This window comes from Anarhichas minor, unplaced genomic scaffold (assembly GCF_050575085.1).
Source record: "Anarhichas minor isolate MPS153535 unplaced genomic scaffold, ASM5057508v1 ptg000023l, whole genome shotgun sequence".
NCBI classification, from domain to species: Eukaryota; Metazoa; Chordata; class Actinopteri; order Perciformes; family Anarhichadidae; genus Anarhichas; species Anarhichas minor.
This window is the reverse complement of record NW_027466469.1, coordinates 4,421,511-4,436,304: the sequence shown is the minus strand read 5'-3', so window position 1 is coordinate 4,436,304 and position 14,794 is coordinate 4,421,511.

Sequence of the window (14,794 nt, the reverse complement as noted above, 5' to 3'; positions counted from 1 at the left end):
TACTTTTATATTTTATGCGGACAAAAATCTTCAATTGTTACTGACTCCAAAGGCCCACTGCTCTGTTTCTGTATGACCTACAGGTTTTCTGACACTTTTGATGCATATAGTCACAGTGGTTCAGAAGCTACAGCCATTTTAATTGGGGTATGTCATTTTAGGCGGGTTTGCTCCAAAATAGGGGTGGAGTTGAACAGGTAACAATATAGTTATTGAATACAAATCAAACCAAGAGTGAGATCAATTAGTTCAACTAATAGTGTTAACATTTGAATGGGCCCCGGGACACTTTGTACTTGAAAGGTTGGGCCCCAAGGTCAAAAAGGTTAAGAACCCCTGCTTTGGAGGACCCAGCCTTCGCGGTCTACGTGGGCCGCATCCTTTGAGGACCGCGTAGGCTAGACCGTGTGGTCTACGAAATGAGACGGCCTTTGCTACAGAGGACTTCCTGTCTGCGTCAACAGCTGTTCCCGCCCCGCCCCCCTCTTGCTGCTCCCATCGCCTAGAATCCCTGCTCAGCAGGATTATTTATATGTATATATATATTTATAGTGTATATACCTGTATATATATTTATAGTGTATATATATATTTATAGTGTGTTTATATATATAATCCCTGCTCAGAAGGATTATAAATATATACACATAAATACATTAAACTAAAATATTTTCAGTATATATACTTTGAAGTTTTTAGTTTAGTGTTTTTAATCATATATTCAAAAATTCATTCATAGTTTATTTTCAAAATATTGTTTTTCTAAATTAATAATCAGTTAATTAAATCAGTTACTATGTTAAATAACACTTTTGCAGTTGTAGTTCTTGCAATTAAAACAATGTATTTATCAATAACTTTATTTTATTTCATTCACACATGCATATATATATTTTTGGGTGAGCAGCTGGGAGGCGGGGTTAAAGCAAACGCTTGTGCGCTTGCTCTGTGGGCCTGACGGATGCAGAAGATCCGGGTGGATTTATATGCGGCTGTCAGACCTTTTGGCTTTGATGCCCTTCAGTAGTGCACACGCAATGCAGCTGGCTTGATCCAATAGAGGCGCAACGCTTCGTCTCCAATTAGGTCGGATCGAGATTGAACAGTCACCACAAACGAACCTACAAGAGTTTGTTTGACCACCAAGATCCTGGTCCGGTTGTTTTGGTCCGCACCTATGGGTGCGGACCAAAATATATACAAAAAAATACAGAACAGTGTCCTGAGCATGCGCTGCCCCAAACAAAGCTTTTCTCCAGAGATCACTGAGAGACCCTATTATTATTAAAAGGAGAAAAGAAAATACATCTCTGGCCATGGCCACTGCAACGACAGACAATGTCATCCAGAAAAATTAATAAACAATACATAGTAGAATAAGCTATAGTAGGCCTAAGCTACACAAATACTTAAATGTATTGTTGTAATTTTTATGGAATTTGTCAAAACAAAAATGGGAACAGGAATATCACCTACTACTAGACTTACAATAAATTACATAGACATATCTATATCCTAGTAACTAATATCTAGCTGTCTCAAAGTAGGACTTTGCTGTTAAGGTTAAGCGGCACCATGTAATTTGGTGTTATGCAGAATGTCTCATAATGCTGCCTTTGTTGTCTTGTTTTTCCCAAAACAAAAGTAGTAAATGAGGTTTGGTTTAGTGATGGTACATGGTTAGCTACTAAATATTTCATTGTGATTTTCAGACTACCAGTTCAGAAGTGGAAGCAACCAAGGGAATGGACACTGGCCTGCTCATTGTTGCAGAGGACGGTGGAAATAACAAACCGTTGCTGGCAAAGAACATTGTTGATGTCGCTGTTGTGCTGGAGGAGCACGTAATTCTGCATGAGCAAAAGGATGTTGCCAGAGCCTTTGCAGCACTGATGGGACTCCTTTACAGCCTAAACATAGACTATCCCAAAGGACTAAAGTATACTTTTGAAGTTATACAAAAGGTTGTCATGGGCATCGGCAGTGGCAATTGTTCAGCCAAAGTTAATGGACTCCGAAACAGGATGCTTCAAGCATAGGAGAAGTGGCAAGTTGGCCAAGTTAATGGCAGCTATCACTGTGGTAGATGGTCTGCTAGACATGTACATATGTCATACACTAAAACACACTCAATCTCACACATAAACACCACCATGCCCACATACACATCACATGGTTAGAACACTCAACACAAGGCCTGATTAAGAAAACAAAAAAGTTCCTATAGTTCAGTCAAGAGCAAATATGCTAATTAAAAGTTATTGTTGTGCAATTCAACTACAGCACTATAACTTTGGTAATCTTTTACAGTATGTACCAGAATTTCTGCTTTTGTGTTAAAAACACAATACTAAAGATATTTTGCATTCAGTTTGTATTAATGTTAATGTTAATAGCGTTCTATGATATATGGCTATCAAAAAATACATGCACTGAGCATTGCTTTTATATTCAATTTTGGAATGAAATAAAATAGCGATCTGAATGTTCTTTAATGTCTGTGACTTATTTTTATATGCACTGTTAGAAAAAAGAGGGTTAAGTTGTCTGGGCAAATTAAGCAGTTTAATTTTGTTGAATGAACTTAATATTGAAAGTAAGATGAACTATACCTTTAAAAAGTAACCTGGCTGCCTTGTTCATTCAACAAGATGCTGAGTGAGGTCAGCTTGTATTACTATATTTTCCCAACTAAAATGTATAAATTGATCCAACAAGAAGATTAGTTGAAAAAACTATTATTTTCATGTTTTTACAGCTCAGGATAACGGTAATAGTTCGTTGGTTGTACTAGTCATTATTTGTTGCCTCAACTAGTATTTAGGCTGGTACAACCTAAAATGTCTTGTTGGTTGTACTAAAAAGCGTGTTGGTTAAACTTGAAGTTTAAAGTTGATGGGACTATTTTTTAAGTAATATTTAGCTTCCCCCTTGTCAGCCCAACTATTTATTCTTAGTTGAATGAACTCGGATTGAAGTGCAAACAACTGAAGTTTCTTAGCTTACCTAACTCAACATTTTAAGGCAGCCAGGTTACTCATTATTTTAAGTTGAACAAGCTTGTTTTTTTTACAGTGCAGGCGCGATCGGTGTGTTCACACTTGCCCCGACGAAACCGCACCAAAAAGGGGGTAAACTCTGAGCTGTGCACACGAAAAGTGATGGGAAGCAGTTGTGTTCCTCTTTGACCAACGATGCGGACCAGAGTACGCTCTGTTTCTTCTGACCAACTTCCTCCCTGAGTCCATTTTGAACAAGCCCTTTACTACTTTTCCTAAACTTCTTCATTTTTTCTTGTTACACCACTTTTGAGTCCAGTTCTATTTCCGTCCTTTTCTCCAACCAAAACAGAGCTCTTCAAAAATTGAGCGAGACATCGTAACACTGCTCTCCACCCCTGTTCATGCCCACGCACGCTCAAATGCAGACTCCGCACTGGCAGATGGAACAGTGTCAATCTCTCTGTGCGCAGTTTGGCATTGGAAAGCTCGCAGTTTTTGAAATGCATATGGTGGATCCTGCACAGACGGATACCTCGCACCGGCAATTTGACTCCACCTGTCAGTGTCTATCCCACCTGCCTTACGCGCACACACACACTGTAGAGCAGTGGAGGCGGTGGTGCTGTACTTTAATTAGAATTTAACATATCAAACTGTTTTTTTCTCAGTAGCTCGTTGTGTGTGTGGGGGGTTAATTGCGTGGGCAGAGTGACTCGCTGCATAGCTGTTTTTCGTTAACTCGACACCGAAAACACACACGGGCTCTATGTGTGCGAGAGCTTCTAATAATAGATAACCCACGGACAGATTGGAGGAAAATAAAATCCTCTGCGCAAGCAGAATGAAAGCGCTTCGACCGCATCGGAGAGCCGCGTGGAGAGAGGAGGAGAAAGAGGGAGAAGAAGAAAGGGATTGTTTTGTTGCTGTTCCGTTATGGACGTTGTTGAGGTGAAGAAAGCGGGGCTTTTTCCTCCAGAGTGCCGTTTTCCTTTTTTTGGTGCTCTTTGTGTGCAGACCCTTTGCAGGCCTCCCAAAGACACAATCTTTAATGAGCGTATCGATCAGCGTTTCTCACACCTCCATTTCCCCCAACTGAGAGAGAGAGAGAGAGAGAGAGAGAGAGAGAAGAAAAGGAAAAGGGGGAGGGAAAAAAAGCAATGAAGAGTCTAAAGCTTTAGAAAAGCTTTAGACTCACAAAGTGGGGCTTTTTTTCTTCTTCTTCTTCTTCTAAAGACCACAGGGGAGTCGGCTTTGTGCCTGTAAAAATTAAATTTACCTTTTCACAGATGGGCTATGCCGCGGCTGGTATTGAGGTGCACCACTCGTAAGCCGCTCTGAGAGCTTGTGCTGTGCGTGCGCGCGCAAACCCCAGTGAATATGCATGTGTGTGCGCGTTAACACGCAGGTGCTCTTGCTCGTGTGTGTGTGTGTGTGTGTGAGTAGAGCGGCGGTGTAAGCCACCCTGGTGTGAACCTGGTTTTTTTTTTTTACTCCTGGAGCTCCGTCTCGCTCCAGTCGCTCCTCTGCATCGCATTACCTCCACCCACCCAGCACCACAGCCAGAGAGGGAGGGGGAGGAAAAAACACATCAAAGATGGCCTGTGAGACTGTTGCAGCAACTTTAAAAATATAAAAACTAAAAATCGCTGGGATACAACTTCCTTGTTGACCCGTAGGAGAACAGTCAACACTGTACTGTGTTTCGTTTTTTTAAGGGACTGCCGCTCACTTCAGAGACATCGTCCCGTGTCTGTGCGGTGCTGCACTTAAGCAAACACCGCGTTGAGTGATAATAACGCGCTGTGTCAGCGGAACATCCACTTCCACTTGGCATGCTTCTTTTTTCAAAATCGATTCTTCTCAGCAACTACTGGGGAAGCAACTGAGAACACGTGCGAACGACGTGCTGGTGACTTTACATGCATAAGTTATTGGCTGGCATCAACAACAACAAAAAAGGGAACACCGACCTAGCGGCTTGTTTGTGGCCCCTTTGAATTTGCTGCCTTATTGATGACCATTAAATAAATGTAGATGCAGAGAGGCCGTTGGGTGCGAGTCCCGTCCTGTACTGTATTCAGGACACGTGCAGAAGAAATGGAGGGAATACACACATTGCATTAAAGCTCCTAAAACTTTATTGGGTTGAAAAGAGGACATTCTGACTGGTGCTTCACAACAGATAGAAGTTGAGTTTACACAGATTAACATGAACAGTTCACACCGCCCAAAAATGACTGTTTCTGCTCCTTGTGCACAGTGGATACTCTTCACATTTTACCATTGAATAAATGCAATACATCATGATACTTTCACCCTGCACATTTCAATAAGATTAGAGCAGACTGAGATTATTACGTTAGATCATAATGTGTCTTTTTGTGCAGAAACCCAAGACGTCTTACAGCAGCTCACCTGGTAGAGCGTGCGCCCCATGTACTAAGCCTGAGTCCCGGAATCAAATCCGACCCGAGGCTCTTTGCTGCATGTCGTCACCACCTTCGTTTTTTCTATCTTAGGCATAAAGGCAAACAAATAATAATGAAAACATCTTTAAAATGAATAAGGGCCTGCATTCAAGTGTGCCTATGCATAATATTACAAAGTTGCTCCAGAGCTGATTTTGCTACGGTGTTGGCGTGTTAGCTTGAAAGGATTTATGTTATTTGGAAAGCTTTGCCCTGATTGCCAGGGTTTGACAAAGTGAGGAATGTAAACGTTCCTAACCCGATGAACTCTAAACATTTTATTACATGGGAAAAGCTGATTCCCCAAATAAAACTTCATGCGATGTTACCAGCTATACTCAACATTTGATCCACAGTCTTTCAGTGCATTCATAATAGCAAATAACTTTCAGAATAAACAAACTCACAGTTATGACTGTAAGCGTTGAACATGCCACCACTGATTATTGTGGCCCTCTATTCAAGCATGAACTTCAACAAATCTTTAAAATGGGAGAATGCAAGAACACCCTTGAGATGTTGAACACGTTTGCTGACATTTTGTGAATAATTTAAATCCACCGGTTTCATTTTGTTTGTTTGTTTCTGTCAACAGTTAATTTTCTGTTGAATTTAAATTTGCAATTGTTCACAACTCAGACTACCCGCCTTCCTCCATCCTTCCAAACTCCGCTACGACCTAATGAATATGTGATTGCTAAAGTCTACCTTTATACTTTGAGAATGGCTCAATGGTTTTATTCTCCTTCTTCCAGTCACCTCAAGAGCAACTGAACAGTCTGGTGTTTTTTTAAATAGCTGTAGTTTGTGTTCATTTAGCTCGAAGTAAAAACTAATGCAAGAGGCTGAACTGGTAATGAAGAGAAAACAAAATAAGAAAAGTGTGGAAAACAGTGTATCATTCGCTCTTTTTATAATCAGATGTCACACATCTGGCTTACAAAGGAATGTACATAGTCAGGGACCTCATAGAAACGGACATATCGAACCATGTTCCACCCTCCATGAGAACGCATTCCTGTGGCGAACCTTCCATCTTTCATCTCTTAAGTAGTAGCAGGTACTTCTTCACATTGCACCAGAGTGCCAGTGCACCAGGTGTTGTGGTTAATAAAGAGTCCTAAAGAGTGTTTGTTTCAGAGGTGGCCTGAACCTTTGCCTCCAGCCCAGAGGAAGTCTTTATGACCGAGCTCATTAAACACCTACCACTCCTAAATAGCATCTCAGAGCCGGGTTGTAGGGCCAGACTTGCGGACACAGGCTCACAAGTTGATGGTGATTGGGCTTTAACAACTTGGGATGGAGAAAAAGGGGGCGAGAGGGCTTAAGTCCAGTGCTGTCTCTGCTATCTTTGTATAAGGCAAACACTTCACTACTCGTATCCTTAAGAACTAAGTAGGTCTGCTATATTTTCTATTGTGAAGACCTAAGTCACTGGTCAGTGGTTTTGTGAATGTATTCTGCGGCACCTTTAATATTTATGTCGTTCTTCTCGAGGCGGACATTAATAAATTGTTAAAAATTAGCTTGAACAATATGTAGCCTACTTTGGAAAATGTCATGTTTAAAGTCTTCACCTGTGTGAACAGATACACTTTTACAATAAACAGGAAGTCAGAGCCCTGTTTATTGTATTTGTTTACATTTTGGGAAATGAACTATTAGCAGTTCATTTCTTGCTGTATACCATCGGATGCATTGACAACGATCACTTAGTTACTTCAATACTGAAATGATCTGAAAAAGTATTCTCAGGCAAGTTCTGAAGCGTTCCCATTCCAGACACTGAGTCACACTGTGCTGCGAACTGAGCCTCGTTTATTTTATTTAGTAAAATACAAGTGTTTGACACTGATGTTGATGCTTAAGCTCATAATTATTACATTAATTCAGGCACTGCCATCGCCCAAGTGTATTTTCTGCATTATAATCAAGTGCAAGACATCAATTAGACATAGAAATTGGACGCATTCAAAATCACAATCAAACGGAGTCCGTGGACCGTTTTTCATTTCCCAATTTCAACTTGAGCAGAAAATCAAAAGTATGAAAACAAGCAGTTTTTTGTGTGTGTGTCATAATCAAAAACGAATAACGAAATAATGACTCATTTTTAGATATTCTTTTTCAATTTTGTATTCCCTATTGAATATGAAAAGAAAGAATGATGCGCGGATTATGAAGCAGCGGAGGAGGGAAAACAGGAATGCAACGGTGGGGGGGGGGGGGGGGGGGGGGGGTGAAAGAGGGTAAAAAAGGTGAGGACGAAGATGGGAGGGAGATGAAACAGAGATGAGATGAAAAAGAGAGAGGCGCATGTATGTGACTGTGATTGCTCCGTCAGGTTCCGTTAGCTTGACTGAACCCTCGGTGTAGCTGCTGCGTGCTTACGTTTGTGTATCTGTGTGTTTCTGTGTGCGACTGGCAGCCTCTGCTCCTCTAACCCGGTTTTTAATGAGGAGGAACATTCTCTCCTCCGCATCCCGAATCTCTGCGAACTCAGATATGAATAAAAGAGCGAGAGAGAGAGAGAGATGGTAGTCTTCACACTACAATCACACTAACGCTCTCCCTATTCCTCTGGTAGTAGAGACACAGCTTGGCAGCAGCCACAGAACCTACTTTGACATTTCAGAAGCAGAGAAAGTTGCTCGCTCACATCGACAGAGCCGACGTCAGAGCTGAAAGGGAGTTACAAGAGCAGCGGGGAAATCTATTCCTTCTGTCTCCGTCTCTCTGTGGGTCTGCCTGTTTCTCACACGTTGTCTCCACACAACTATTGTTGCTATTCCTGAATAACCTACCGGGCCGTAGTGAAGATCATTTAAAGTTCTAAAGGAGGTGTTTACATAAGGCTTTCAACGTGTGTCATCATATTTTATCACGTGATCACCCTAAAAACAAATGGAAGAACATATAATTTTTGTTATTGTGGTTTTATAGTAGATGGTGCTGTTAGCTGCTATAAACCCTATAGTGAAACAAAACGCCAACAAATATGGACTGAATAATAAAAACATGTTGTGAACTTTGGAGATTATTACAGATGTCTTTTTTACATTTGTTTTTACATTTTGACTTTTGGACTTTCCAATGCTCTGGGTGATGCAGCAGAGAAGACAGCAAGCGGCAAATGACCCGAGATGGCCTCCACCTGTCAGTCAAAACGGTTACGCCCTCAATTACGCATAACTTTCATCCTCGATATATTTTAAACCGGTGCTTTATATAAAAAAATTGGAATGAGAGGGGCAACTCGTTCTCATCCCAACGCATCCCATACTGACGCTTGGTCGGACCCCTCGGCCTCACGCCCAGCGCGTCAAACTATGACGCTCCGCTACGGTCGCAGAAAACAAACGGTTAACGTTGTGAATTCAAACAAAAACACTTGCTTAGGGTTAGGAACAATATTATGGTTGGGTTTTAAATATGCAAGTCAAGGAAATTGTAAACGTAACACTATTATTATTATCATCATTATTACTATTACTGCCTTTATTATCATTAACATTCCATTATATCCACTGCTGTTGTTGTTATTAGTTGTAATAATTGTTCTATTATTATTTCTGCTATACTGGTATTACTCATTATATGTATCAGTTCTGTCATATGGATTGACTAAGTTGTAATTTGAATAAGTTGCTCATTCTGTACAATTGACATATATAGCCCTACACCAGGCCAACCCGCGGCTCCCGAGCCGCATGTGGCTCTTTGCCTGGTTTCATGCGGCTCTTACGTTCATATCGAAGTTTGTGTTTGTGTTTTTTTTAATGTGCGTGTTCGCTTCGCTTGAGTTCAATACGGTATTTTCGTCAAACGCGCATGTGCGTGAGATAAAAATATCGCAAAGTTTCCCAGTAGGGGCAAGATCATTTGAGTAAACAATTTGTGTCCAGTTCGCTCTCAAAATGGCAGGGAAAAAATGCACAGCAAAACAAAAATATGAAGATGAACACAGGACGTTTTTAACAGAGTGGGAGAGTTTATATTTTTTTTGTTGAACGTAATGGCAAGCCATTCTGCCTTATATGTCAGGCGTCATTAGCGCATTTCAAAGCTTCAAATCTTCAGCGCCACTTCAGCTCACTCCATGCTAACATCGACCAGGAATTTCCAAAAGGGACTGAAATTCGCAAGCACAAGTCGGTCACTTTGAAAAGTCAGGCAGAAAAGCAGATACAGTTTTTCCAAAAATTTACGAAGCACTCAGAGACCGTAACGCTTGCATCGTATCAACTGGCTTGGAACATTGCACGGGCTAAAAAGCCATACAATGAAGGGGAGTTCGTTAAAAAATGCCTCAGTGACGTTGTTGAAATCTTGTCTCCTGAAAACGACAAACTAAAACGAATGGTATCAGACGTCCAACTGTCCCGCCACACTGTTGAACACAGAATATCGGACATTAACACGGCTATTGAATCACAGTTGCACTCTGACCTTCAAGCATGCGAGTATTTTAGTGTCGCATTGGATGAGAGTTGTGACATACAAGACAAGCCTCAGTTGGCAATATTTGCACGGTCTGTGTCAAACGATTGTGTGATCAAAGAAGAACTCCTTGATATTGTGCCATTAAAAGACAGAACCCGTGGCATAGATGTGAAAGAAACAATGATGGCTGCATTTGCGAAAGCAAATCTGCCCATACCGAAACTAACTGCAATAGCCACGGATGGAGCGCCAGCCATGATCGGATCTGTGAACGGGCTGGTGGGGCTGTGCAAAGCTGACCAAACATTTCCCGAGTTTTGGAATTTCCACTGCATCATCCACAGGGAGCAACTCGTGTCTAAATCATTGAATTTAAACAACGTCATGAAGCCTGTGATGGAAATTGTCAACTACATCCGCACACATGCGCTTAACCACAGGCAATTCAAGAATCTCATCGCTGAGCTGGACCAAGGGCTTCCAGGTGACCTGCCGCTGCACTGCACTGTGAGGTGGCTGTCAAAAGGCCAGGTACTCTCTCGCTTCTTTGAGCTTTTGGATGCCGTGAAACTGTTCATGGAAGAGAAGGACAAGGACTATCCCGAGCTCTCGGACCTCGAGTGGATTATGGATCTGGCCTTTTTGGTCGACATGCTGTGTCACTTGGACAGACTGAACCTGACCCTGCAGGGTAAGTTAGAAATGCTGCCTGACCTGGTGCAAAGTGTGTTTGCGTTTGTCAACAAACTGAAGCTGTTCAAGGCGTATATTCAAAATGGAGATTTAACGCATTTTCCCACTCTGCTAAAAGCCAGCGGGCAAGTCACCAGCGCCGCCCTGAATAAGCAAAGAGCCAGATATGCAACACTGATTGAAAACCTGCACGAAAGCTTTGTGACCCGGTTCCGTGATCTACAACTGAAAAGGCCACAGATTACGTTCCTCGTCGACCCATTTAATGCGGAGACGGACTGTTTGAAAGCCACGCTAGTCACAGATGAGGCTGAGTTGGAGATGATCGATCTTTGTGAGGAGGACCAACTGAAACCTGCTTTAAGGGAAGGGACCATTGAGTTCTGGAAAAGTGTGCCAATGGAAAAATACCCCAATGTCAAACGGGCTGCGCTTAAGATACTGTCAATGTTTGGGTCAACATACGTCTGCGAGTCTGTGTTTTCTACCCTGAAACACGTGAAATCAAAGCATCGATCTGTTCTGACTGACACCCATGTGAAAGAATTGCTTCGAGTGGCAGCAACGGAATACAAGCCAGATTTGAAGAGGATTGTTCAAGGCAAGGAATGCCAGAAGTCCCACTAAGCAACATGCATGGTAAAAGAAAAACGCTATTGTAAATTATTATATTTTGTTTGTGGACTTGGTTGAACTGAGAGTTTGTGTGTGTGAGACAGTGCACACAATGTTCATTGTTGAAAATGACTGGCCTGTGGTCTTAGTTCTGTAGGAGTCAATTTCTGTCATTATCATGTTGGTGTGTGACATTTACAATAAATCTGGCTGAGCAGAAGTCTGTGTGTGTGTGTGAGTGTGTGTGTGAGTGTGTGTGTGTGAGGAAGGGATGGGGTGATGTTCATGTGTGCCCATGTGTATGATGTGGCTCTTTGCGGTAACACAGTAAAAAATGTGGCTCTTAGTCTCTGACTGGTTGGCCACCCCTGGCCTACACCTATACCCATCGTGGGAGAGCGATCGTTCCTCAGCTGCTCTCCTTGAGGTTTTTTCCTTTTTTGTCCCCTGTTAAAGTTTTTTTTGGGGGGGGGGGGGGGTTCCTTATCTGACGCGAGGGTCCAATGAGAGAGGATGTCGCATGTTGTACAGATTGTAAAGCCCACCGAGGCAAAATTGTGATTTGTGACGTTGGGCTATATGTGAATAAAAGTCTCTTGAATCGGCCATAAGTATGCAAAGCACGTCACTAACGTAACTAACGTAACTTCATACAACTCAACAACATTGTGGGACACAAACACAGTCTCTGGGTTGAAAGTCCTGTGCTCGTTTGACCGTCTAATAGTGACACAGATGGGTTTACATATGAGTTTGTTGAAAGCCTGATGCTCTAATTCAGACTCTGTATAAGGGTGCGTCGGTATAAGTCGAGTTGGGAGCAACATTAATGTCACAAAAGCAGTTCAAAACATATCTGAATTAATTCTACAGTTAAGGGCTGTTTAGGTTTTAGCAACAAAAGTACTTGGTTATGACGAGGGATGATAAAATCTTCCAATATCTGACAATAACAAAATAAAGTTAAAAAACTGTATCCTAGCAGCGTGGGTGAGCTCTATTGTCCCACAGACAGCTGTTCATTTAACACCCCGTGTATTTTTGACTGAAGTGTAAATGGGTATGCCACAAGTTGTATTTATAATATTGTATTTATGTATTAAGTGGGACACTGGAGCATACAGCGCGCACAATAAAGCAGCATGACCCTTCCTGCAAATCAGTGCTGGGCAGCCTGAGATTTGTAAATGAGGAACACATAGAGGATAATGAAGTAAATATTGAAGTTATGGACCCACAGTGCAACCGTTTAGCTCCAATGTGTTGGCACAACGTGTTCGGAGTATTTTTATTCACTTCTTTGCCTTGAATGGAACTCCAAAAATAATTGATTTGTCCACGTCTGCTGTTTTTGAACTACTGATGCTCGACCCGATTACTCTTTGGGAACACAAATATCCCCTGTGTTTTGGCAGAAAAACAATAGGCTTGGAAATGTGTTTAAATGCTGAAAACAACATGTTTTTCCTGCATAGCGACCTCCTGCAGGCTTGTGAAAAATGACTCAGTGGCAAAGACAGAAATCGTGCCATGGGGATGGTTTATTGGTAAAGGACCAAGTGACTGTGGTCAGCATCTCGTCTTTCACCAAAAGTCAATGTTACCTTTTATCATGAAGGCGATCTTTTTACTTACCGTACACCCGTCTGTTTTCACATTTTATGACGTCATCACAAGATGAAGACGAACGAGATGATGAAAAAAGTCATTTGTGATAACTGTTATTCATGGTGCTGTTAGATTGCTGCAGCACAACACAGGTGTGTGGTCCCTTTGCAAGCAGCAAGAGGGAGAGCAAACAAACATGGATGGAAGCAGAATGTTTTGTGAGATATAAACATATTGTGAATTTTGGAAATGATTACGTCTGTGTTTTTTAATTTTATTTAATAAATCTTGACTTTTGTAAATTCTGGACACTCAGTCTGGATTTATTTACAAATGTTTTATTACAAATGTTTGGATCAGATGAGTACCAGGTTTAAACACAATACATATGCAGATAAACAAGTGCAACCTGTGCTATTAATTATGGAAACAATCAACAGATATGGCGTAACATTGGGAGTCGTTTTTGTGTCAGCCTGATATACGGTAGTCCAATATTCACTCTCATTTTTAGCTCTGCACCAACGGAGGGCAATATGTGTCTCTTTAGCTTCTCACTGCTCCACAACATCGCCCAGTTGCCAAATTCATCTGCCAAACCTTTTAATAAAAAACTGCCTGCTGTATATTTAAAAAAAGACACTGTTGATGAGAGCGGTGAGACTGAACCAAAGGAGTGAAGCCCCAGGCTGTCAAACCCCAAAACAGTGAGCTGAAAGACAGTAAAAAGCTCTTTAGAGCTGAAGGGAATTGCAGAATCCCAGAGTGTCTGTTAATATAAAAAGATTACAGGAGCAGTAGTTTCCCACAGTGTGTCTTCACCCTACAGGTGTGCCACGGTGAGCAAAGTACTCACAGTCAGTTGGATTGCAACCTATTTTGTGGCTTGTTGCCCGAAAAGGATTTTTGGTCCCAAAGCATGTAGAGGATAAGAAAATAAATGGAAAGGACAGCTGCTGGATTTCATTTAGACTTCCTGTCCATTCACCAGGCGTACTGGTATCAGAGAGGAGAAAAACATCATCAACAGAGTCCACAGACATCCAGTGGATGTTACTGGTGGAGCAGGGACACCCACTGGCAGCTCGCAGTACTGCAGCTGCCTCAGACGCAAGCGCCTCACTTTGACACCGATGCTGTCGGGCTGATTTAAATCCTCGATGACTCAGGTCGATTAAATGCAACAGCAAAGCGAACATACCCTCTATCTTGATCAACCTCCTTTATCAATCTACCTGTGTGTGTGTGTGTGTGTGTGTGTGTGTGTGTGTGTGTGTGTGTTTGAACATCTGTCAAAGCCTGAGCCTCTTTGGCTCTTATCAGAAGTCTCATTCCAGCCCAGGCTGTCTCTGGTCTCTTCAGGCTGTGTCAGCCACTTGGGATTTTTTGGGCAGACAGTGTTATTGGGTAGATAGCCACACACCAGGACTGAGGGTGGTTCCCCAGGGAGATAAGCGAGCTTCACGGGTGGCTGCGTCGCAGCACGGTGGGGGCCAGTTTCCTGACTGGAACATCTTTCTTCAGCCATAAAGTTGAGGGTCAGGAACTTATTGTTGTATGGACTCAAGGATGTCGATTCAATCAGAAAGTTACTGACAGGGACATAGTTTTAGCTGTTTGTGTGGACTTCTTTTCAGCCTTTCATTTGCAAGATATGGACACACTGAGCATATTTACTGTACATGCACATTACATAGCTTATGTAATCTTTGTCGGTAGGCAAAGGGACAAGATTTTGGCGTCAGAAGCGTTCTGGTTTCCGTTTATAGTAGTAGTAGTGAAAAATCACGCAATAATGTTCCCCTTAGAATGATCAGGTCAGAATTTCACTTTGTCCAATACTTTATGCCAAACATACAGTACCTGCAGCACTAACACCCATCCTATCAGCCTCAGCTGTACTTTGCATTTAGTTGTAATTAGTAAATGTGAGCATGCGTGAACATGGTAAACGTAAAACCTGCT